The 26,372-nt window shown below is 44.7% G+C and overlaps 1 pseudogene; it reads left to right on the forward strand.

Annotated features, from left to right (window-relative positions):
• Positions 1–6,425: 6,425 nt before the first annotated feature.
• LOC125133389 (2-(3-amino-3-carboxypropyl)histidine synthase subunit 1-like) lies at positions 6,426–23,017 on the forward strand (annotated as a pseudogene).
• Positions 23,018–26,372: the final 3,355 nt, after the last annotated feature.

The raw sequence follows: 26,372 nt of genomic DNA on the forward strand, positions 1-26,372 counted from the left end.
TTCTCAATGGCTAGGTGTCATGGGTATGTCCTCGGGGTACCAGCCCCTTATGCCCACAGTGAAATCACCCCACACACAGCCTTGCAGAAGGTGAGGCCTCGTGTCACCATAGCAGATTCCTAAATGCAGGCTCTGGGCCACAAGGCAGCCCTTAAGCAAGAAGGTCTGTGAACCGGCCTGGTATAGAAATGTGGACGGGACCACAGAATCATCCGAGAAACTTTGAATAAAGAAACACGTAGAGGTGTTCCCGCTGTGGCTCAGAGGTAATGAATCCGGCTAGGAACCAAGAGGATGAAGGTTCGATCCCTGGCCTTGCTCAGTGGGTTAAGGATCTAGCACTGCCATGAGCTGTGGTGTAGGCTGCTGATGAGGCTCGGATCCTGCGTTGCTGTGGCTGTGGGGTAGGCCAGCAGCTGTAGCCCTGATTCGACCCCTAGCCTGGAAACCTCCCTATGCCCCACGTGTGGCCCTAAAAAGCAAAAAAAGAAGAAACAAAATAAAGAAATACATAGAGTTTTAGGCAGTAGCAGTAGGTCTTGTTAGGGAGAAGAGAGAAAAGCCCTACAAAGGACTGAGGCATGAGAACATGTGTGCAAAGAGGTCAAGATAGGCCGGAAGTATGTGTGACAAGGGGTGATGAACAGAGAAAAGATGGAAGCAGAGTCTATTGAGGAGACACCTATGGACTGTCTGCCAGGCCCTCCTGTCCTAGGACCCTCCTCTGCAGCCCCATCAGCACCACGTGACTGCAGCAGGAGTGGTTGCGTAGCTACAAGAAACCTTGGCCCCTGGCCACTGAAGGCTGGACACTGGAACTGACTTGGCCAGTCAGACCTTCTCCTAGGGATTTTGGAGCTGGGATTTAGGACAGAAATTCAGTCTCCTTCTGGGTGTCTAAGTTATAACATGTCACCTCAGAAGCTCCTGGTGGCCAGGGTCAGCCTTGCACACTGGGGAGCAAAACTGGCACTTCAGTCAGGAAGCCTGAAACAGGAGTTCCAGTCATGGCTCAGCGGAAATGAATCTGACTAGTATCCATGAGGACGCAGGTTCAATCCCTGGCCTTGCTCAGTGGGTTAAGGATCTGGCATGTTGCCATGAGCTGTGGTGTAGGTCGCCAATGCAGCTTGGATCTGGCATTGCTGTGGCTGTGGTATAGGCTGGCGGCTCCGGCTCCAATTCGATCTCTAGCCTGGGAACCTCCATGTGCCGCAGGTGTGGCCCTGAAAAAAAAAAAAAAAAAAAAAGACTTCCTGGCTTCACCAGAGCAACCATGTTCCTTCCTCAGACCCCAGCAGGTAGCTACTCTTCAGCTCCACTGGTCTCTTCCCCCAGCCTCCCCTGGGGGTTGTGTAACACGGTGGGAGGGGAGCAAGGACATGGTCCCTGGAAGCGGCTGTGTCTGGGGTTGGATCCCAGCTGGACCACTGGGCCACTCGGGCTCCTGATCTGTGAACCAGGGAGTATTAGTTCCTCCTCTGTTCTTGTAAGAGGTTGGTGAGCTGAGGCATCCTCTTAAACGCTTGGTTCCAGTGACCAAACCCAGCATGCAGAAGAGCGCTCCCCCCTTTCCCCTGGCCATTGAGACTTTCCCCCAAGTCCGACCCATAAAAATAGAAGCTCACCTTCACTGAGCACTTAGAACTACTCGGGCATCAATCTTAAGAGTGTCTTATGAAACCATTTACTCCTCACGATAACCCTGTGACGTAGGCATTAATATTATCCTTGTTGAACGGAAGAAGAAACTGAAGCACAGACAGGTTAAGTAATTCACCCAAGGCCACACAGCTAGTAAACAGCAGATCTGGGTCTGGCTCTGTGACTCTGCTCCATGGCCTGCCACACATCTGGAGCTCTTCTTGCTCTCTTGCCAGCAACCCAGGCTGGGCATGAGTGTTCAGCAGCAGGGAGTGGACACTGCTAGGATGAAAGCTACTTCAGGGACCCAGCATGAAGCCACTGGCTGACCTGCAAGTCCTACCAGCTGGCCCCAGGACAGAGGAGACCCACAGGCAGAGAGTTTGGGACTGGAGCAGCTGAGGGTTCAGGACCCCCATGCACTCAACATTCTTGGGGAAGAAAGCAGTCTTCTGGGCAGGGGATGGATAGTCTGAAGCCACATTGCCTCGACGGCCCCCTCAGTGGGGAATTCCCTATAATTCCAAATCAGCTCCTTCCCCCCCGCCGTCCCATCCCAGAGAGAGATGGGCCTGGAACAGAGGGAGCCCAGCCAGTGACAGAGAGCGGTCCTGCCTGCCTTCCTCTTTGCCCCACCTCCACATCCAGTCTCAGTGAAGCCCTCAGAAGTAAGAGGAACCATCCTACTGTTGAATCGGGAGTGGGGGAGACATTCTCCAATCTTCATGTTGCCTCAGTAGTGAGGAAATGTCTAGTCTCCTCCCCAGAGGGGAAAACTACGAGAAGAAACAAGGTCCCCTCTCCCGCTGTCCCTGTAGTCAGATCTGGAAGAGGATGGGAGCAAAGCCCATCTCTGCTCTGCCGGCCCACAGAGAGGCGGCACCTTTGATAGGGATGCAGCAGGATAGTTACACAGGTCATTGTAGGAGTCCCAGTAAGGCGCCATAGATAGAGAGGGAAACTGAGGGAACTTTGAGAGATCACTGTAAGTTAATAATGGCTCTTAGAAGGCCATCAGATTGCTTGACTGTTGGAAGCAAGAGATATGCCTGGGGTCACTGGGTGGGGGTGGGTGAGGCCTGTATTCAGGTTCAGACCAAGGGCAGCAGTTTAAGGACCACCCTTCTGCTGATTTGAATAAGCACCATGACAGTTCTGGTTTGACCTTACAGGGTCAAATACTCTCTTACCAGATACCAAGGAGGAGCTACTTAAAGAACGAGGAAGGAGTTCCTGCCATGGTGCAGCAGAAATGAATCCGACTAGAACCATGAGGTTGCTGGTTCGATCCCTGGCCTTGCTCAGTGGGTTAAGGATCCAGCATTGCTGTGAGCTGTGGTGTAGGTCACAGGAGCGGCTCAGATCTGGTGTTGCTGTGGCTGTGTGTGTAGGCCAGAGGCTACAGCTCTGATTAGACCCCTAACCTGGGAACCTCCATATGCCGTGGGTACGGCCCTCAAAAGACAAAAAAAAAAAAAAGAAAGAAAGAGTAAGAGCTGGTCTTTTCTGACCCCCACTCCCCTTGGATGGTAAGATAAAACTGTAGCCCACCTAATCCTCGGGGCAGAGCTTCCTTGCCTGTCACTTGCATCTCTAACAAGCATCCTATCTTAATAAATCTATTTCTTGCCTGTCACTTTGTCTCTCACTGAATTCCTTCTGCACAAAGGCATAAAGAACCTGAACCTCAGTAAGTACAGGGTGAGTGATTCTAATTTAAAAACTCCGGGTTCAAATCCCAATCTGGATTTAGGCTGGGTTCAAGTCCTGGCACATGGGTTCAAGTTCCAGTCTGGGTTCTGGCTAGGTTCAGCATAAGTGCTGTCAGTTTCACCTTGGTCTGCTTTCCACATTCCTACCCCCACCAGCTCAGCCACACAGGCCTGGCCGTGCCTCACTGGGGGACTAAGATTCTGATCACCAACCCCGATTTTTGGAGGGTTTTCCCCACATCCAAGCCCTTCTTGGACACAGCTGGGAGTCCAACTTTCACCTTGACCTGGAACCAGCATCAGATTCCACAGGTTCAGGGTCCAGTCTCACAGGACTGCCCTGCACATCAGATGCCAAATCACAAGCCCAGGTTGTCACCTGTGCTTCTGACCAACCGGCTACAGCTTAGAGGTTCCCATGACCTCCTCCTTGGGTTTCATCAATTTGCTAGCTTGGCTCACACAACTCAGAGAAACATTTACTTACTAGATCACCGGTTAATCATAAAAGGTAGAACTCAGGAACAGCCAGATGGAACAGATGCAGAAGGCGAGATGGGGGGAGGGCACAGAGGGCACTGTGCTCCCCATCTCCACGTGTTCACCAACCAGGATGCTCTCTGAACCCTGGCCCTTTGGGTTTTTATGGAGACTTCACTACAGAGGTAAGACTGATTTAATCACTGGCCACTGATGACCGAACGCAATCTCCAGCCCCTCTCACATCCTCAGAGTGTCAGAGGAATAAGACAGAAAGTTCCAACCCTCTAATCCCATGGTTGGTTCTCCTGGCAACCAGTCCCCATCCTTAGGGGCCGTCCAGTAAGTCTTCCATTAACACAACAAAAGACACCTTCATGGCTCTCACCGCTTAGAGATTCCAACGGTTTTAGGAGCTCTGTGCCAGAAATGGGACAAAGTCCAAATTCATATTTCTTACTATAAATCACACTATCACAGGGACACTGCATGGGACACTGCGGCTCTGCTTGTGACCAGAGTGAATGTGTGATTCTGGCCTCAAGTGTGAGATACGCTGTACCTTTAAGCCAGGCCCTTCTTTTGAGCCCTGATCAGTACAAAGCTGATACCTTTGGTATCCCATCTGCCAGTTGTTTCCCAGCTTGGGAAATGAGAAAAGTTGTAGTTATTTATCGCCCTGAACTCCTCCCCCACGTTCCCCACACACCCTGGGCAGCACGTTGGTCATGCAGATGAGACCCAGCCTGGTCCAGCTGGGCAGAGTAGGGTTGCCCCCCCAGCGCCACTACAGACATCCACCCAGCTGAACAGATGACATGCAGCCCTGATAACCGCCGCACCAGTGCCACTCAAAGTCTGCCTAGAAACTTTACAGTAATTGACATCTTGTGATCAGTGGGCTTGTACTGTGTTTGTTTGAAATTTCATTTTCCTTCTTAGTCATTTTTACAGATGTTGTGGGTTGAATGATGCCCCCTCTCCAAAGAAGTCCTTGTCTTCTTCCCATGGAATGTGTGCATGTGACCTTATTTGGAAAAAGAGTCTTTGCAGACGTAATTAAGGCTGGCAAAATGAGATCATCCTCCACCTCATCCTGGATTATCCAGGTGAACCCTAAATCCAACGCCAATGTCCTTAAAAGAGACACAGAGATGGCGGTAGAGAATGGAGCGATGCAACCATGAGCCAAGGAGCACCTGGAGCCACAAGACGCTGGAAGGAGCAAGAACTGATCCTTCCCTAAAGCCCCAGAAGGAGTACAGCCCTGCCAACATCTTGATTTCAGACTTCTGGCCTCCAAAACTATAAGACAATACATTTCTGTTGATTTAAGCCATTTAACCTGTGCCTATTTGTTGTAGCAGCCAAAGAAACTGAATACAATGGCATTTTACAAAAGCATTGCTCCAAAACGGATTTGGGGTGGGGGGGGGGGTCACTTCTTAACCACATACCCTTTAAGAATCACTATTCTGCATAATGTCATTGCCCATAACACAAAGTAGCTGTTTAAACCTCTCTCTTCCCCACTATGCTGTGGATTCAAGGCAGACAGGATGACTCCATATTTCTTCAGCTTTTAATTCCCATTGCCCTGTTTTTGACCTGACAGATAGGACACAATAATAAGTAGATTCACCTAGGCAGATCACCTGGGGCCAGTATGTGGCACATGCATGTATGTCGAACGCCTTAGTCCAGTGGACTAAGGCTTCTGTCCTGCTGGAACAGAGTCCCCGGAACCCCTATCCCCTTCGTCTGAGGTCCAAATGGGTTCCAACATGTGGAGAAAGGCTGGGATGACAGATGGGATTGTAGAATGCTGTCTTCCCCTCAATACCACCGGGACAGATGGTAAGATAAGACTAAGTCTTAGCAGTGTCTTGAAGAGAAGAAGGCACGTTGGGATACCTCTAAGGATTTGGAGTCTGGTTTAAGGCAGCTTGTTCAATGAGAGGCTTGATTAAGATTGGGTAAATATCATGAAATAATAGTTTAAGATTGATGGCCACAGCAAGGGAAGCAGCACGTATGCAAAGACTCTTGGGAGGTAAATTGTCAGTTGAGGTTTTCCTTTGAAGAGCTGAAACATTGAATGATCATTTAAATAATTTTTCGGCAATCTCTAGGAATAAGCAATAGCTACTTTATCTTCCAGGCAAGAGTCTCCTGCAAGAGTCAACTGATGCTGATGAAGAGAGTGGAATATCAGACCTGTGTTGATGTAGACAGCAGTGGTGTGGGTGTAGCTGGTTTCAGTTCTCACAAGTCAGGGGGCCTAACCGAGGGAGGAGAGAGCCAGGGAGGCCCAGACACCTATCAGTTACTTATCAGGATGCTAAAACAATCATCTTGCAATGAGAAACTCCGGTTCCTCACAGCAGCATTGCACGGTAATGCCATTTGAAGGCACATTCACTTTTGTCTTGGCCCTGACGTTTCTTCACTGGCCCCTTTGGAAGCCCTTTGGTCATTCTTCTCTATCTTCCCTCTTTTTCTGGCCCTGGCTTAGCCTTGACTCAATCATGGGGCTAGAATAGGTACCTCAAATCTGGATAGGCTTTCCCTTTTCTCCTAGAGCCCACCATGGCCAGTGTGAGCATGTACTGGTGGGTAAGTCCCATATGACTGTACAGGCAACTTTTTTCCACACCCCTCCCGAACCAGGAGACCTTCCCAGCAACTTCCAAAGTGATTATCCTGCTGCAGACATCAGACAAAACCAGCGGGCCGAGTGGGGGTGGATGCTGATGCGTGCTGGAAAGGCCAAGCAAGGCTGGTGCGTGCACGGCCTCTGGCTGGAGAGACACAGATGCATCTGGCCCCAGACGAGAAGACCTAATCTAATTTCTAAGCAGGAAGACCATAGCTCCCTGCGACATTTGCCCAGAAATTTACTGGAACTGGGAAGTGAGGGGGGATAACTAACATTTATTGAGGGCCTGCAAGACATTCTTTACACACCATTTCATGGAAGAAAGGCTTTATCCACAATCTTTGTAAACTGAGTAATATTTTCAGTACCTCTAAGAGAGACCTCCGCTTGAAAGAAATGTGTAGCAAATCTTCTCTAAAATGAAGGGAATATATTCCTTTTTGGGGTTTTTTTCCCTCTAGTTGAATGCCCTTTGACAAAAATTGTCATCTGAAAGAAAGCACCCTTGCTATTTTCCCCTGAATATAGGCTGCCCAGATAGGTAAGGTGCAATTACCCCAGTCCCAGCAACAGCCACAATTCGCTGATGTTTTGTTCATTGTGAATAAAATGAAAAGCTCTGAAGGGTGAAGAGCCTGTTTTCGACATAACTATGCCCAATTTCTGCATATGCAAATCTCACCCAGGGTTCTTGTCTAGTCCTTTTGATTTAAGGTTCCAAAATATCTAGGAAAGCACACAAATCCCCCAAAGCCATCTCCAGTGAGTGTCATGTCCTGGAACGTCGACAGAGGGCGCATGTCCACTACTTCAGAGGAAGATCCAGTTGTACCAATTTCCACAGCATGGGGGGGGGGGGCAATGCATGAGGACTCTTTTTTTTCCCAAGAAGTTAGAAAAACAGTGAAATAAACCCAAAGAAAGTAGAATAAGGAGGCATTAAAGTCAGCAATTAATGACTAAGAAAACAGACAAAAGAGGATTAGTAAATCTAGAAGCTGGATAGTTGAACAATACTTCCAGACAGCCGCTTCCAGGCACCATGCCCTTGCTCCCCACCCACCATGTGACACAACCCCCAGGGGAATGGAAATGAATCTGACTAGCATCCCTGAGGACTCAGGTTCAATCCCCGGCCTTGCTCAGTGGATTAAGGATCTGGTGTTGCCGCGAGCTGTCATGTAGGTCACAGACAAGGCTTGGATCCCACGTTGCTGGGGTTGTGGGGTAGGCCAGCATCTACAGCTCCAATTCAACCCCCAGCCTGGGAACCTCCATATGCGGAGGGTGTAGCCCTAAAAAGACAAAAAAAAAAAAAAAGAGTCTGTCTTCTAAAATCAAGCAGAATGACATGGTATTATCCGCTGGCTTGGGGAGCCCCAGCTCAGCTTCCAGGATTGGCACAATGATCCAGCGAAGCTAAGCTTAGCCCAGACCCATGGCAGCCCTAAGCACTTTCCTCGTACCCCATGGCCACACAAAGCCTGCCTCCACTCCAGTTTTATTGAACTAGGTCCTTTCTGCTGGAAAACTGTCTCATTTCTTTTATGCAAGCCCAAGATGTTTAGCACCTGAGGTGGTGCGTGTGCCGCTGGGCCAGTTTGACCTTTCCCGAACGCATTAGCACTTCCTCCAGCCAGGCCTGCTGGTTTCCCTGACAAGCAGCAGGTTTGAAAAAGGTTACCAGTGTCCTTGGCTGCAACTTCTCATCAGGCTCACAGAGTATGACAGACTCTGTTGCGACAATTTACTCTGAGCTCACCTGACTGCAGTTTCTTGCTTTGGCTCTGTAAGAAGGAATCGAGGCTGAACAGGGAGGGGAGGGGACAAAGACCCGGAAGAAGGGAGGGGACCAGACAATATCCTGGGTCAAGGACAGAGTCATTGCCCTGGAAAACTGACCCCTCCCCAAACACCTCAGACGTTTCCAGGTTTTTCGTTTGTTGGTTTTTTCTTGCGGAATTTGAAGAACTCAGACTGGGAGTGCGGGTCAGAGTGTGGACTTTCCATTTTCAGGACCTACTTTTTTAGGTGCTTCGCGAGGAAACTGAGAGCTGGTCGCCCTCAGACCCCACTCAGCTGGCAGGTTTTGGTGGCGCCAACAGACTCTCATCTGCCGTCTCAGGGACTTGCCAGGTTGGAGCCAATCCTGACCTCAGAGAGCATTTAAGCAGCTCCAGCCAAGCTCCCTGCTGTCTAGAAGGAAGTGTTGACCTTCCAGGTCTGAGGAGGTGGCCTGAGGTCAAGGAGGGGGACATGTTCCTTTCTACTCTTCTCCAGTCCTTACACCTGGGCTACTAACAAAACTGACATAATAAGACAGAGACATAGGAGAAAAAGAAACAAATTCTAACTCATGCACATGGAAGTCTCATAGAAATGGGACCTAAGCAGTGGCCAAAGCAGGCTGCTTTTAATACTTATTATTCACAAGAATAATAAACTTGAGGATGTGGGTGCTTCATTAGTGGAGAATCTGAACACAGTTTGGACGCGGGGTAGTAAATTGAAAGAAGTAACCCAGTTTGTTTATTCAGATTTCTCAGCTACAAATTCCCTCTCTCTGATGCTCAGGAAGTCCTTCGACCTTCAGAGGCTGGCAGTGCATCTTCCATCTGAGAGATTTATTTCTTGCTTTTCAGGGAGACAGAGAAGGGTCAGAGTTTCCTTCTGACACGGGCAGCTTCTCAAACTTCAATTCAAAATAATCAATATGCCATTGTAGCATATTTGGAGGTGGCCTGCCCTGAGCTCCGACAGTGAGAACTTGCCTCCAGCCTAGAGCTTAAAGAGAATGAACAAAGCCACATGGTCTTAGGCCTTGGGCATCAGGGACAGCTTCCTGGAGGAGGTGAGGCTGACTTTGAAGTAAAAGGAATGTTCAGGAGGAGTTCCCGTCGTGGTGCAGTGGTTAACGAATCCAACTAGGATCCATGAGGTTGCAGGTTCGATCCCTGGCCTTGCTCAGTGGGTTAAAGATCCACTGTTGCTGTGAGCTGTGGTGTAGGTCACAGGCACAGTTCGGATCCCGCGTTGCTGTGGCTCTAGCATAGGCCGGCGGCTACAGCTCCAATTAGACCCCTAGCTTGGGAATCTCTATATGCCGTGGAGCAGCCCTAGAAAAGGCAAAAAGACCCCCAAAAAAAAATGTTCAGGGGAGAGTAGTTTGCAGCAGTGACAAGCACACGTGGACCAGGCAGAGGCAAAGAGAGCACAGCAGCTTCAGGGAACTGCTAGTCCCGAGGGGTTGGATGAAGTGCAGTGAGGGAAGGGAGAAACCAGGCAGGTTCTTTATAATCTCTGCTGCCTGAAGTTTTAAAGTGGTTTTGGCTGTACCTGGAGGACACACAATTTTTAAAATTAAAATTTTCCTGATGAGAATACAAATTCTTCTATGGCAGAGAGCTTGCCATACATCTTTCTTCCCAGAGGAGCTCCATCCTAGTCTGAGGGACCTACTGCCAGGCAGCCAGGCCCAAATTTGGAATCATCAGAAGCATGAACAGACAAGGATAAAGGTCCCTATAGACAGATAAGCTTTCTACCCTTGGTGTACGCGGGCTCCATTTGGAACACAGAGGTCTCTGCTTCTAAGGCCCTGGCAGAGGTGAGTGGGGCTCTGGGGCTGCGGGGGGTGGGTGGGGGGGGTGCAGCCCATGCCCTCACCCTGGGTGACATGGCAGAGATATTGCTTCTGAGGTTACCACTCTTGTATCAGGTGTTGCTGCCTTAGTTTTTGGATAATTTGCCAACCGAATTCAGAATTTTTCAAACAATGGTTTTGGGGGGAATCTGTGTGGTCTCAGGAACAATTCAATTTTGTGTTTTACTTTCGAAAGGATAAGAACAAAGCTTAATATAAGCATCTTCCGTGTCTTTGCCCTATGGTGATAGAGTGGCTTCTGTCCTTGGTACCCTGGGAGAAGGAAGGCTGGTCTGAAGGGAGAGATGCCCTGTGAGGATTAGGTTTCCCCAAAACAGATGCAAAAAGCCTGTTCTTGGAGTTCCCTGGTGGTCTAATGGCTAAGGATTAGGCATCACTGGTGTGGCTTGTGTTCAGTCCCTGGCCTGGGAACTTCTGCATGCCATGGGCATGGCCAAAAAAAAAAAAAACCCCACAACCCACCACCGACAAAAGAGCCTGTTCTGGAGTAGATAGACCATCATGCTATGAGCAACTATTACATTCCAGAAAAACAACATCACAGAAAGGGTTATATTAATGTATTAATGTTTCTAATTTCATTGGCCTTGCAGCTTCGCTTATAATTCAGATATAAGTCTGTTTCCATTTTACAGTGGCACAGAAGCTGTAAGTCCAAGGAGTTTAATATGCAGAAAGCTCAGCATTAAGTAATGGCGTTCACAGAAAATTTTATAACCAATTCTTTTTTCTTTAAAAGAAGTCAGGCCTGGGAGCTCCCTGGTGGCTCCATGGATTAAGCAGTGGCTCTGGTTACAGCTGTGGTGCAGGTTCCATTCTTCACCTGGGAACTTCCACATGCCGTGTGTATGATAAAAAAAAGTCAAGCCTGTGAGGCCTTTGGTTTTTGAGGAAGTGGATCAGCTGCTGAACTTATGATACCCTGTTGGTTTGGGGGTTTTTTTGGCCATGCCCATGGCATGCAGAAGCTCAAGGATCGAATGAGCCACAGGCGTGACAATGCTAGATCCTTAACCTGCTGAGCCACCAGGGACTCCCTACTCTGTTGGTTTTGAGGCCTGGGTCCAGGTGGACTCCTGGCCCCAGCCAGTACCCTCAGGTCACCTCCACTCTACCACTCCCAACATCTGGGCGCATGCACCTCAACTGCACGCCCCATCAACTGGGGCACCTGGGACACCAATTCATGTACCCCAGAGACAACTGGTTCCAAAGCCTTCTTCCTTTGCAGCCTGACCTAATGTGGCTGAGGTGATGTCCTGCCAAATGGGGTGCCAACGATTATCGCCTTTGTAGGCAACAAAGTTTCACAGCCAAAGACACTGGTTGGCACCACCACTGTTCTACCAAGTAACAAGACTCGAAAACATGGCCCACCTCGCTCTGATTTGCAGGAATTTTGTTTGCGTGGTGTGTTAGAGGAAGTAAAGACAGCTGAAGACGTCATTATTAACTGCTAATGGGACAGGCCAACTTATACCAGATAAACTATGTCTGGATGATTCAGATTTTTTCAAAAATAATTCACCCACTAGAAAAAAATACTAAAGAAATAATGAAGGAAGGCAAGAAATTTCAGAGAAGTGATGCAAGATTGCTGTCTTTATAATATCCATGTGAATGTGGAAAGTATAAACAGGCTGATTCTAAAACCTGTGGAATACATAGGAATGTTACTTATTTAGATGTTGGTCCATTTGAAGCAGTCCTGATGACCAGTAAGGGTCACTTAGACTTGCTTGACACTTCAACTTTACACCTCTAAAAATTACAGCGCAGACCTTATTTCAAGAGTACTATTGAGCATGCTTGCTTATTTTATGCTTTAAACCTTAAAGTATGCAGCAGCTATAAAATATTAATGATCCTGGTACAAAACAAAGAGAACATCACAAGGGTTTCCCCTTCTGAAGTGTTTTATTATCTCAAAAGTTTAAATAAGATGTTCTACTGTTATTGCTCTAGCTGTCCAGTCTATTAGCAATTGTCCTGGTGTGCTGAACAGGGTAAATGAATTCCTTAGACTTTTGCTGGAATTAATTTAATGGTGTCATGACTAAGTGGTGAACAGCAGATTGTGACAAGCTCCAAGTGATACTGTTGTTGTTGTTATTATTATTGCTATGTCTTTAACTTTGATGATTAACAAAAATCCAATTCTGTTTAAAACTGGAAGGAAGGAGAGAATCAGAAAGAGGAGGAGGAGTCATTCAGTACCTTAATCAAGCCTGAGAAACACTAGTAGGAAATCTATTTACCAAGCCAAGATCCTAAGGTGTAAGTATTTCCTTTGAAGAACTTAAACTGGTATATTCTGTGGCTTTGATATTGAGGGCTCAAATAATCTTTTTTATTTTTCTTTATCTTGGGGTGGCAGGTTCAGCAAATCCAGGTGGCTTCTCAAAACAAAAAGGAATCTGGAAACCATCAGCTTGAGCTAAGAAGTATGGCCTTTGGACAGAAGCTCTGACAACATAGTGCAGTAGAGACCTTGAGCTCACCTCCTTTCATGAGCACACCAAAATTACAGCTGCTGAAGAACTGTCAATAAATAAGACTGGAAACTACCAACAAGATATTCTACATCTAAAGACAAAGAAGAAATCACAATAAAAGGAAATATGCACTTGTGATATAATCAAATCCCATATCCTCTGGGTGGATGGCCCCCCAAACTGGAGAATAATTATATAACAGAAGTTCTCCCGTGGGAGTAAGAGTTCTGAGCACCATGTCAGGTTCCTCAGCCTGGGAGTCTGGTATTGGGAGAAGGAATCCCAAGAGTACTTGATTTCAATCAAATGCTTGATTGCAGGAGCTCCCCTCCACAGGATTAGGGAAAACAGACACTCTGCTCTTGGAGGATGCACACAAGGTCACTGTGTACTGGGACCCAGGGCAAAACCAATGACTTCATAGGAGCTTAGTCCAGACTTACCTGCTGGCCTTGGAGGGTCACCCAGGGAGATGAGAGGCAGCTGTAACTCTGGGACATAAAATCTTGTGGTGAACATATGATGGAGTACTCACTTGGGACACTGGCACCAAGACCTGGCCCCAACCAACAGCCTCTAGGCTCCAGTGCTGGTATGCCTCAGGCTAAACAACCAACAGAGTGGGAACACAGTCCCACCCATCAACAGAAAGGCAACCTAAAGAATTTCTGAGCCCACACACATCTCTAGACATGCCCATTGACACAGCCCTGCTCACCAGAGGGCAAGGCCTAACTCCACTCACCAGTTGGTAGGTACTGCCCCCTCCCACCAGGATACCTGCACAGGCCTTTAGACCAGCCTCACCCATCATGGAGAAGATACCATAAGCAAGAAATACACAGTCCCACAGCCTGCAAAACTGAGTCCACAAACACAGGTCAGGAACCACCCTGGGACCAGCTGGTCCCTCGACATTGGGTGATGAGAGGGAAGTGTACTGCTGGGACATATAGGGCATCCCCTACAGAGGCTGCTTCTCCAAGGTCAAGAAATATAACTAACCTCCCACATACATAAAATTAAAATAGAATTTAGAAAAAAATGAGATGGCAGAGGAATATGATCCAGATGAAGGAGCAAGATAAAACCCCAGGAGAACAACTAAGTGACATGAAGACAGGTAATCTACCTGAGAAGGAATTAGGAGTAATGATCATAAAAAGGATCTATGAACTTGGAGAAAGAATGGATGCAGAGAGCAAGAAGTTACAAGAAGTTTTTAACACAGAGTTAGAAAATATAAAGAATAACCAAACAGCTGAAGAGTATAAAAACTGAAATGAAAAATATACCAGAAGTAATAGCAGAATAATTAAGACAGAAGAATGGATAAGTGAGTTGGAAGACAGACTGGTGGAAATCACTGCCACAGAACAGAAGAAAAAAAATGAAAAGAAATGAGGACAATTTGAGAGACTTCTGGGACAATGTCAAATGCACTAATATTCACATTTAGGGGTCTCAGACAAAGAAGAGAGAGAGAAAGGGCCTGAAAAAACAATTGAAGATGTAATAGCTAAAAAATTTCCTAACATGGAAAAATGTAGCAGTCATCCAAGTCCTGGAAGCAGAGAGAGGATCAACTCGAGGAAGAACACAGCAAGACACATAGTAATCAAATTCACAAAAATTAAAGAGAAAATATTAAAAGCAATGAAGGAGAAGCAACATATAAAATAAAAAGGATCCCCTATAGGTTATCAGGTGATTTTTCAGCAGAAACTCTGCAAACTAGAAGAGAGTGGCATGATAAATTTAAACTGATAAAAGAGAAAAACCTACAACTACGAATATTATACCCAGTAAGGCTCTCATTCAGATTTGAAGGAGAAATCAAAAGCTTTACATACAAGCAAAACATAATTCAGCACCACCAAACCAGTTTTACAAAAAATGCTAAAGTAACCTCTCTAGGCAGAAAGAAAAAGTTACATCTAGCAAAAATAAAATTACAAAATGGGGAAGCTCACTGGTAAAAGCATACAGAGAGTAAAGATAGGAAACCATCCACACAAAAATATGATATTTAAAAAAATAAACATGAGAGGAGGAGAGTACAAATGCAGGATATTTGAAATGCACTTGAAATCAAGATACCAATAGTTTAAAATAATATTATTTTAATATTATTTTGTATCTTGGTATCTTTGGTATCTTAATAATATTTGGTATCTTGATTTCAAGTGCATTTCAAATATCAAATATATATATACACACACACACACACACATACACTTCTATATCAAAACCTCATGGTAACCTCAAATCAAAAACCCATAATAGATATACATACAAATAAGAAAAAGGAATCCAAACACAACACTAAAGAAAATCATCAGATCACAGAGAATGGAACAAAAGAGGAAAGGAAAAAAAAATAGCTACAAAAACAAATCCAAAACAATTAACAAAATAGCAATAAGAAAATAAATATTGGTAATTATCTTAAATGTAAATGGATTAAATGTTCCAACCAAAAGACATAGGCTGGATCAATAGATACAAAAATAAGACCCATATATATACTGTTCAGACATACATAGAGACTGAAAGTGAGGAAATGGTAAAAGATATTCCATGCAAATAAAATTTTAAAGAAAGCTAGAGGAGGAGTTCCCTGGTGGGCTAGTAGTTAAGGATTTTGCATGGTCATTGCTGTGGCATGGTTTAATCTCTGGATTAAATCTTAGGAATTTTGAATGCTGTGGGCATGGCCAAAAAAAAAAAAAAGCTGGAGTAGCAATACTTACATCAGACAAAATAGACTGTAAAATAAAGAATGTTGCAAGAGAAAAAGAAGGACACTACATAATGATCAAGGGATCAATCCAAGAAGAAATATAACAATTGAAAATATATATGCACCCAACATAGGAGCACCTCAATATATAAGGCAAATGTTAACAGAAATAAAAAGGAGAAATTGACAGTACCACAATAATAGGGGGGACTTTAACACACTTATATCAAGGGGCAGACCATCCAGACAGAAAATCAATAAGGAAACACAGGCCTTAAAAGATGCCTTAGACCAGATGAACTTAATTGATATTTATAGAGCATCCCATCTGAAAGCAGCAGAACTTATTTTCAAGTGCACATGGAACATTCTCCAGGATAGGTCACATGCTGAGCCACAAAGAAAGCCTCAGTAAATTTAACAAAACTGAAAAAGTATCAAGCATCTTTTCTGACCACAACACTGAGATTAGAAATCAACTGCAAGGAAAAAACTGCAAAAAACCAAACACATGTATGCTAAACAATATGCTGCTAAACAACCACTGGATAACTTAATAAATCAAAGAGGAAATAAAAAAATACCTAGAGAGAATTGAAAATGAAAACACAACACTCCAAAACCTATGGGATGAAGAAAAAGCAGATCTAAGAGGGAAGTTTAGAGCAATAAAAGCTTACCTTAGGAAACAAGAAAAATCTTAAATAACCTAATGTTACGCTTAAACTAACTAGAGAAGGAAGACCAAACAAAACCCAAGGTTAGTAGAAGGGGAAAAATCATAAAGATCAGAGCAGAAATAAATGAAACAGAGATGAAAAAAGAAAAATAGAAAAAAATCAAAAAAATAAAAGCTGAGTCTGTGAAAAGATAAACAAAATGGGTAAACCTTTAGCCAGACTCACTAAGAAAAAAAGGGAGAGGGCCCAAATCGATATAATTGGAAATGAAAAATGAGAAATTACAACCAACACCGCAGAAACACAAAGGGCCATAAGAAACTACTACAAACAACTATATGCCAATAAAATGGACAACCTTTTAACAGACAAATTCTTAAAAAGGTACAATCTCCCAAGACTGAACAAGGAAGAAATAGAAAATATAAATAGACCAATTACAAGTACTGAAATTGAGTCTGTGATTTAAAAACTCCCGACAGGTAGTTCCCATTGTGGTGCAGCAGAAATGAATCTGACTAGTATCCATAAGGATGAGGGTTCAATCCCTGGCCTCATTCAGTGGGTTGGGGATCCTGCATTGCTATGAGCTGTGGTGTAGGCTACAGACATAGCTTGGATCCTTCATTGCTGTTGCATGGCATAGGCCAGCAACTGTAGCTCCTATTCAACTTCCTAGCCTGAGAAATTCCATATGCTGCAAATTTGGCCCTAAGACATAAAAATGTCCCAACAAACAAAAGTCCAAGACCAGATGGCTTCAAAGGCAAATTCTATCAAATATTTACCTATCCTTCTGAAATTATTTCAAAAATTTGCAGAGGAAGAAATATTTCCAAACTGATTCTATGAGGTCAGCATCACTCTGATACCATAACTAGACAGATACCACAAAAGAAGAACATTACAGGCCAATATTACTGATGAACATAGATGCAAAAATCCTCAACAACTAGCAAACCAAACCCAACAATAGATTAAAAGGATCATACACCATTATCAGGTGGGATTTATCCCAAGGATGCAAGGATTTTTCAATATCCATAAATCAACTAGTGTTTTATATATATACCACAGAAACAAATTGAAGAATAAAAGCCATATGGTCATCTCAACAGATGCCAAAAAATATTTGATAAAATTCAATATTGGAGTTCCCATCGTGGCTCGGTGGTTAACGAATCTGACTAGGAACTGTGAGGTTGTGGGTTGGATCTCTGGCTGCGCTCAGTGGGTTAAGGATCCAGCATTGCCATGACCTGTGGTGTAGATCACAGACATGGCTTGGATCTGGTATTGCTATGGCTCTGGCATAGGCCGGTGGCCACAGCTCCAAGTAGACCCCTAGCCTGGGAACCTCCATATGCCATGGGTGTGGCCCTAGAAAAGACAAAAAAAAAATTCAATATCCATTGTGATTAAAAAAAAAAAAAAACTCTCCATAAAGTTGGCATTGAAGGGAACATATTTCAACATAATAAAAGCCATATATGACAAACCCACAGCTAACATACTCAATGGTGAAGAGCTGAAAGCATTTCCTTTAAGATCGGGAACAAGATAAGGATGTCCATTCTCACCAATCTTATATAATATAGTTTTGGAAGTCCTAGCCATGAAATCAGAGAAGAAAAAGAAATAAAAAAGAATCCAAATTGGAAAAGAAGTATCACTGTCACTGTTCTCAGATGACATATTACATACATAGAACATCCTAAAGATGCTACCAGAAAGCCACCAGAGATTATCAAGGAATTCAGTAAAGTTGCAGGATATAAAATAATACACAGAAATCTCTTGCATTCCTATATAATAAGAACAAAAGAACAGAAAGAGAAATTAAGGAAACAATCCCGTTTACCACTGCATCAAGAGGAATTAAATACCTGCAAATAAACATATTGAAGAGCCAAAAGACCTGTACTCTACAAACTATAAGTGCTGATGAAAGAAATCAAAGATGACACAGATGGAAAGATGTATCATGCTCTTGAATTGGAAGAATCAATATTGCCAAAATGAGTATATTACCCAAGGCCATCTACAGAGTTAATGCAATTCCTATCAAATAACTAATGGCATTTTTCACAGACCTAGAACAAAAAAATTTTAAATTTGTATGGAAACAGAGAAGACCACAAATAACCAAAGAAATCCTAAGAAAGAAAAATGGAGCTGGAGGAATCAGGCTCCTGACTTCAGACTATACTACAAACCTACAGTCATCAAAACGGTATGGGGGGGTTCCTGTTTGATGCAGTGGAAACGAATCTAACTAGTATCCATGAGGATGCTGGTTCAATCCCTGGCCTCGCTCAGTGGGTTAAGGTTTCGGCATTGCCATGAGCTGTGGTGTAGGTGGTATATGAGGCTTGGATTCTGCCTCACTGCAGTGTGGGCTGACAGCTGTAGCTCCGATTTGACCCCTAGCCTGGGAACTTGCATGTGCCATGGGTGTGGCCCTAAAAAGAAAAACAAAACAAAAAACCCCAAAAACAAACCAAAAAAAAAAAAAAACAAAAAACCCAGTATGGTACTGGCACAAAAACAAAAATATAAATCAGTAGAACAGGATAGAATACCCAGAATTAAACCCATGCACTAATCTATGACAAACAAGTCTAGAAAATACAATGGAGATAAAGACAGTCCCTTCGATAAGTGGTGCTGGGAAAACTAGACAGCTACATGTAAAAGAATGAAATCAGAACACTCCCAAACACCATACACAAAAATAAACTCAAAATAGATTAAGACCTAAATATAAGACCAAATGCTGTAAAACTCTTAGAGGAAACCTTAGGCCAAACCCTCTCTGACATAAACCACAGCAATATCTTCTCAGATCCCCCTCCTAGAGTAATGACAATAAAAACAAAAATAAATAAATGGGGCCTAATTATATTTATTTATTTTATTTATTTTTTTTTGTCTTTTGTCTTTGTTGTTGTTGTTGTTGCTGTTGTTGCTATTTCTTGGGCTGCTCCCGCGGCATATGGAGGTTCCCAGGCTAGGGGTCGAATCGGAGCTGTAGCCACCGGCCTACGCCAGAGCCACAGCAACGCGGGATCCGAGCCGCGTCTGCAACCTACACCACAGCTCACGGCAACGCCAGATCGTTAACCCACTGAGCAAGGGCAGGGACCGAACCCGCAACCTCATGGTTCCTAGTCGGATTCGTTAACCACTGCGCCACGACGGGAACTCCTAATTATATTTAAATGTTATCGCACAGCAAAGGAAATTGTAAAAAAAATGAAAAGGCAACCCACAGAATGGGAGAAAACATTTGCAAATGAAATGACTGACAAGGTATTAATCTCCAAAATATATAAACATCTCCTGAAGCTCAATACCAAAAAAAATTATCCCATCAAAAAATGGGCAGAAGATCTACACAGATATTTCTCCAAAGAAGACATACGCATGGCCAAAAAACACATGAAAAGATGCTCAACATCACTAGTTATTAAAGAAATGCACATAACAACTACTATAAGTTACCACTTCCCACCATCCAGAATGGCTATCATCAAAAAGTCTACAAACAATGAATACTGGAGAGACTGCAGGAAAAAAGGGAATCCTCTTACACTGTTGCTGGAAATGTAAATTGGTACAACCGCTATGGAAAACAGTATGGAGGCTCCTTAAAAAACTGAAAATAGAGCTACCAAATGATCCTGCAATCCCACTCCTGAGCATAGAGGCAGAGAAAACCGTAATTTAAAAAGATATGCACCCAAGGTTCATAGCAGCACTGTTTATGATAGGCAAAACATGAAAGCAACCTAAGTGTCCATTGACAGATGAATGGATAAGGAAGATGTAGGACATACATACAATGGAATATTACTCAGCCATAAAAAGTGAAATAATGCCATTTGCAGCAATATGGATGGACCTAGAGATTATCATACTAAATGAAGTTAGCCAAAGACAAATATCATGATATCATTTATATGTGGAATCTAAAAAAAGATACAAATGAACTTATTTAAAAAACAGAAATAGACTTACAGACATAAAAAACGAACTTAGGTTACCAAAGAAGAGGTGGAAGAGGGATACATTGGAAGTTTGAGATTAAAATATACACACTATTATATAAAATAGATAACCAAAAAGGCCCTACTGTATAACACAGGGAACTATACTCAATATCCTGTAATAACCTACCATGGAAGGGAATGTAAAAAAAGAATACATATATATGTGTTTATGTGTGTGTATATGTGTGTGTGTATATATATACACACAATCTCACTTGTATGTGGAATTTAAAAAAAAATCACAAAATGAGCTTATAGATACAGAGAACAGATTGGTGGTTGCCAGAGGGGAACGGTGTCAAAAGCTACAAACTTCCATTTATAAGATAAATAAGTCATGGGGATGTAATGTAACCTCATGGCAACTGTAGGCAGTAATACCGTACGGCATATTTGACAGTTGTTAATGGTGTAAATCTGAAAAGTTCTCATCACATGAAAAAAAATTCTGCATGCATGGTGATGGATGATAAGTAGAATATAGTTTTGCAATATATACAAATAATGAATTATGTTATATACCTGATGCTAATATGTTGAATGTCAATTATACCTCAGTTAAAAAAAGACCGTAATTTACCACTATCATCCCCCAAAATGCACTGTTACATGCTAAGTACCAAAAAAAAAAAAAAAACTAATCAAATAACTGAAAATTGGTATTTACACAAAACAAGCAAAAAAAGGAAGTAATTTGGCCAGTGCCTTCCAAGGGGAAACCTTGAAAGAAAGGACTGTATGAAGAATCCAGCCCGAGGAGAGGCTCCTCCCAATGTTTTAAACCTATGCCAATTTCTTGGCTGCTAGTTCTTTAGGCAGGAAACAGGCTCACTTAATAGACTTTGGAAAGGGGGCGAGGACTGACTGGTAGACTGAGTCCATGAGACTGACCCTTGAGGAAATCTGTCCCCCATGAGACCCTGGAAATGCTTGTTTGCCAAATTCTTAAAGTATCTCCAATTGGCAGACTAGAGCACAGGGAGGCACACAATACCGCTGAGGAAGCCCCAGCACAGCAGAGATAGGTTAGAATCCTAGCAGTGCAGGATTCTTTGATGATCTTATCCCTGTTGTAAATGGTCTGAAGTCTTCCTCTGTTCCATCTCATCACACACTCTGGAGAAAGCGCAAGAGCTTTTGCTTTGGTTTTTACATTTTGTTTTGGACACTGCATTCTTCCCAGGCCTGGAAGCTCACATTTTCCAAGGTCTGAGGATAAAAGATATCTTTGAAGGTTGATATGGGAAGTGTGCGCCCAGGTTGGTCCCCTCCAAGGGAAGCAGAGAGAGGATCCTGGGGTAGATGTCCTGATAGTCATGGCCTCCTTGATGCCAGAACACTGGAGAAGCAGAAACTGACCCCAAACTTTGGGCTGCCCACAGTTTGCATCTTTCAAACTCGGTTGTGCTGGAGATTGGGTTTTTGGTTGTTGTTTTTTTATTTCTGTTTTTGTTTTCGTGGGTTTTTTAATTTGGTGAAATAGCCAATGATGGCTTAGTTACAAGCCGCCTAATTTTGAGCACTGATGGATCACAAAGACTGAGTCCAATTTTCCAGGATTTGGCTGTTAGAGAAAAGCTGTTTTCCAAGGAAAGCCATTTCCCCTGAGTATCCTTGTGCTGGTCAGCACTATTCAGTTTGTGTCAACTTTGCAGGCAGCTGCTCAAGAGCTGAAAACTAAGTCTTTGTGAGTGTCCCACTGTGCAAGCCCCATATCTGGGGAGATTCCGGGCTGCCCATCCCCTCACCTACTAAGCAGGTGAAGGCTGTTGCGAATCTTGGAAATGGCTGCTTCCATCTGAAATCTGTCATGATTGCCAACCCCAATGTCCCTGCTTACCAACGTGACCCGGAGAGTGGAGTTCTGTCCAGAGAGCACTATGACCACCAGGGCACGCAGACCAACCCCCAAGAAGTCATAGCCTCTGCCTGCTCATCTAAATCTTAGGGCCTTATCCTAGGCACTTTGGGAGGCCAGGACATTCCTGAAATTCTGGAGCACCTGGAATCTCAGCTCCACGCCTTGGGATTTCCCTTTGTGAGGCTGCTGCTCTCCGAGACCTTCCTCAGCCTTCTTCCTGATGGGATGTGTGGATGCAAGGGACATGTCCACCCCTCTCCATTGATTAGAGTACAGCTGCTGCTCACATCCTATGAGGTGGCGGTGGCCCTGGGGGACATCTCATGTCCCCATGAACTTCTATGCTGGCAGCTCCTTGGGGCCATGGACAGTGAAACAAAGGTGGAACCGGCTGCTCCAGGCTGCAGGCAAGGCCAGCTCTGGAAGAGGTATAGGAGGGGTCCAAGCCCCTCTCCAACTGCAGCCTGCAATGCTTTCAGAGGCAGAGGAGGTGGCACTGCTCACGTGCCGAGACTGTCCTGGGTCCCAGAGTCCTGCCCTCTGGAGGAGCAGCTTCAAGGCTGATGGTTTTCCAAACATGAGGCAGATGTTTTCTTGGCACTGAAACAGCCCACCGTGTGGGTGTGCAGAGGTCTGAAGGAAGCCCTTGGAACGGTGGCACAGGCACTGAACACACTGGGACTTTTTGATGGGATCTTTGGTTTCAGCCAGGGGGTCATGCAGCCCTTGTGTGTGCCCTTGGCCAAGACTGTGGTCCCTGCTTCCCTTTGCCCTTTCATCTTGGTATCTGGTTTCTGTCCCCCAAGCCTTGGTCTCAAGGAAGCACTCCTGCAGGGCCCCTTGTCACTGACCTCACTACAGGTTTTTTGGGACACCGACTGTGTCATCCCCTCTCAGGAGAGTATACAATAGTGTAGCTGATTTGCTGGCACTAATCACTCTTAACCACTCTGGTGGCCACTTCTTTCCAGCCACCACACCCCAGTGCTAGGCCTATCTCACGCTCTTGGACCAGTCTGCAGGGTGACAAATCAACAAATGCCTTTGCCTCTGCATCCCCTCTTCACCTCTACCCCAACCTCTAATGGGGACTCATGACCTTGGTTCAGTCTCTATAATCCCTGCCCTCCCTTCCTTTCCCCTCCCTGGGGCCTCCACTGCTATTACTGGTCCTCACCATCACCAATTAAGAGACAAACATCAAATTATAGAAGCCCAGCTCTGTACTCAAGAGGCTTTAATGGACTTTGATCTTGGCATCTTATATTCAAACATGAAAAATGTCAGTGTGGCCCTGGATGAGTAGAGGGTGACAGGAAAAGCAGAGAGTGGCAGCACTGTAACTTGCCACACAATAAAGTATGATTTGGATTTTGAGTATCTTTTTCCTGATACATAGGAAAATCCACTTTATTTAGTTTGGATTCCTAACCATCCACACGGTCTCCAGGGCAGCAACAAGCAGGAAGGTGTTTCCAGTTATGAATCCCCAGGACAAGCTCAGGCATGTGTGCACATAGACACTTAGATGGTTTGGGTGGAAGTCTTAAGTCCCAAGATGGAGGAAAGGAGGCATTGGTGGCTGAAGCTGGGAAGAATTTACATCTGAGAAGTTTGGGGAAGAGATCACCTGCCAAGGCTCTGCCTGGGCCCAAAGTTTAGGCTTCCTCCATCCTGATCCCTTAGCGGTGTATGTTGGCCTGTCCAACCCTGGCTTTGTGTGTTCTCTGCTTCCCTTCCATTATTGTCTTAGCCCCGCTGACCTATGATCTTGAAGAGTAGGATGGTGCTAGACATTGGATGGAAGCCAAAGGCAGCAGAGAAGGGACCTTTTCCCAAAACTTGACCCTATTTGCAGAGTTTCTGAGATTGATGCTACTCAGTAGTGATCACAGCCAAGGCCTGAGCAGCCCATCTGGTCTGGATGTGCTGTTAGTTGTTCCTAGACACTCTGAATTTTGCTCATTTTTTAGCCATGTCCTTCACTTCCAATGCCTCTATCCCCAGCCTGCCCTCTTCTCTGATTTCAACACTACCTCTGCAGACTCACCAGCTTGTTCCTTTCCTGGAAGATCCCAACAGGCCCTATCTGGCCTTCAAGCATGGCTGCCCCCAAGGAATTTAGTAATTGAGCAGGAAATTGTATTAGGGGATATAGCACAAATGCTCTAGCCCATCCTGGGACAACCAGACTAGTAGCCTTAAATCACTTGAAATTCTGAATTCTTCCCTATGGACGGCTGCTGTCCAAGAAGGGGAAAAAAAGCTAGAGTTACTTGCCCAGACAGACCCAGTTTACTGAGTTTGAGATCTTTACAGCAGAAAGTGAGGGTGGGGAGGAAGTTCTCCCTTGCTATGGTCTGCTTCTGCCTTATTTTCGTTTTATTTTTTATTTTATTTTATTTTTTGTCTTTTTAGGGCCGTACCTGTGGCATATAGAAGTTCCCAGGTTAGGGGTTGAATCAGAGTTATGGCCACCAGCCTCCACCACAGCCACAGCAACGTGGGATCTGAGCCGCGTCTGCAACCTATACCACAACTCACAGCTCAACAGACCCTTAATCCACTGGGCAAGGCCAGGGATCCAACCCACGTCCTCATGGATCCTAGTCACATTCGTTTCTGCTGAGCCACGGCAGGAACTCCTAGTCTTAATGTCTTAAAGGAATCTCTTCCTTGACAAAAGGAGAAGACTCTGAAATGGACTAAGGACTGAATTACTCCCATGGACTGTTGGATTTCGTCCATAGAGTTTTACAAAAAATTGGGTTTATCATATTTAAAATTTTAGGAATTTCAGACAAAAATTCAGATTCCTGGCTTCTCTGGAAATAAGCAGTTCAGAATGGAATGCACTGGGCGGATCTGCAGCTAAGGGCTCACATGCCCTCATGGGAATCATGGGCCTCCCTCTTGAGCAAGGCCCCAAGAGGTGAAAATGACGGTGACTTGCCTACCACAGTTGCCGCTATTTGGGATTAATGGAGGGAGGGAAAGACACTGGGGGGATGAATTTTAAGGCAGGGTTTAAGGTTCAAAGGGTGAAGCTGAAGACCAGAGCAGTATCTGGTGGAACTGAAGTCAGGAGGTGAGACTTCCCCAGAGAACCTAGAAGGAAACAGATCATGTGGTCCTGTGGTTCCCAGCAAGTGAGACAGGTTATCTCCCATCGAGCCCTTCAGGAATAATGGGAACTCTTAGGGGGTTATCCCCCTACCTCCCACACACAGATTCCATGGACCTTTTGCATCAGGATCATGTTAAAACTTGGACTCCTGGGGCTAATCCAGACCTACTGAGTCACTCACTGGGACCCAGGAAGCTGCATTTAGACAAACCATTTCTGGTCATGCCCATGGAATGAAATACTTAAAAACCACTGCATTAGAGAGTAGAGTATAAGTCTACTAAAAACATGTTACTTGAAAACAAACAAACAAACAAACAAACATCTACTCGTGTGATTCTCATGCACTCCTCTAGGGAGGGAGGACAAGTGCTCCAGTTAAGAAACACTGGTCTGGGAGTTCCCACTGTGGCACAGCGGAAATGAATCCAACTAGTATCCATGAGGATGAGGTTTCAACCCCTGACCTCTTTCAGTGGGTCAGGCGTTGCCGTGAGCTGTGGTATAGGTCGCAGATGAGGTCACAGCCACGTGGCTATGGTGTAGGCCGGCAGCTGTAGCTCTGATTTAACCCCTAGCCTGAGAATTTCCATATGCCATGGGTGTGGCCCTAAAAAGCCAAATATATAAATAAAGAAAAATCATTGATCCACTATTTTCAGCTAAGAATGAGGTCCAGAGGATGGGAAGAGGAATACCATTTACTGAGCGCTAACTATGCCAGACATGGCGCCAAGCAGAAGCTTTAGAGTTACCTAGTTTAATCTCACAACTGCATGAGGTAGATACTGTTATTAAACCACTTTTACAACTTAGGAAACAAGCACGGAGAGGCTAAGTAACTTTCCTAAACTTGGACGCAGATCCAAGAATTTTACTCGTCATTGTTTTCTCTGCTGCTTCACAGAAGATGAGCACAAGGGCCTCTACTCACTGCTGTTGGACTGCGTGTCCTGCGTGGGCCATACCTTCCTCGTCCTAAAATAAGTTGGGGTGCAGTGTCCCACATGATCGCCAAGATTAAAAACTCTAACGTTGAAAAAAAAGAAAGAAAGAAAAAAAAAGGAAGGAAGAAAGAAAGAAATGGGCCATTTCCTCTGCAAAGTTATTATGTTTTGTCTGGAGACTTTTTTTTTTTTTTTTTTTAATGGCTACACCTGGAGCGTGTGGAAGTTCCTGGGCCAGGGACTGCATCTGAGCTGCCTACCAGCAGCTGCCGCAGCGCTGGATCCTTCAACCCACCACACTACGCCTG

This window comes from Phacochoerus africanus, chromosome 8 (genome assembly GCF_016906955.1).
Source record: "Phacochoerus africanus isolate WHEZ1 chromosome 8, ROS_Pafr_v1, whole genome shotgun sequence".
NCBI lineage: Eukaryota > Metazoa > Chordata > Mammalia > Artiodactyla > Suidae > Phacochoerus > Phacochoerus africanus.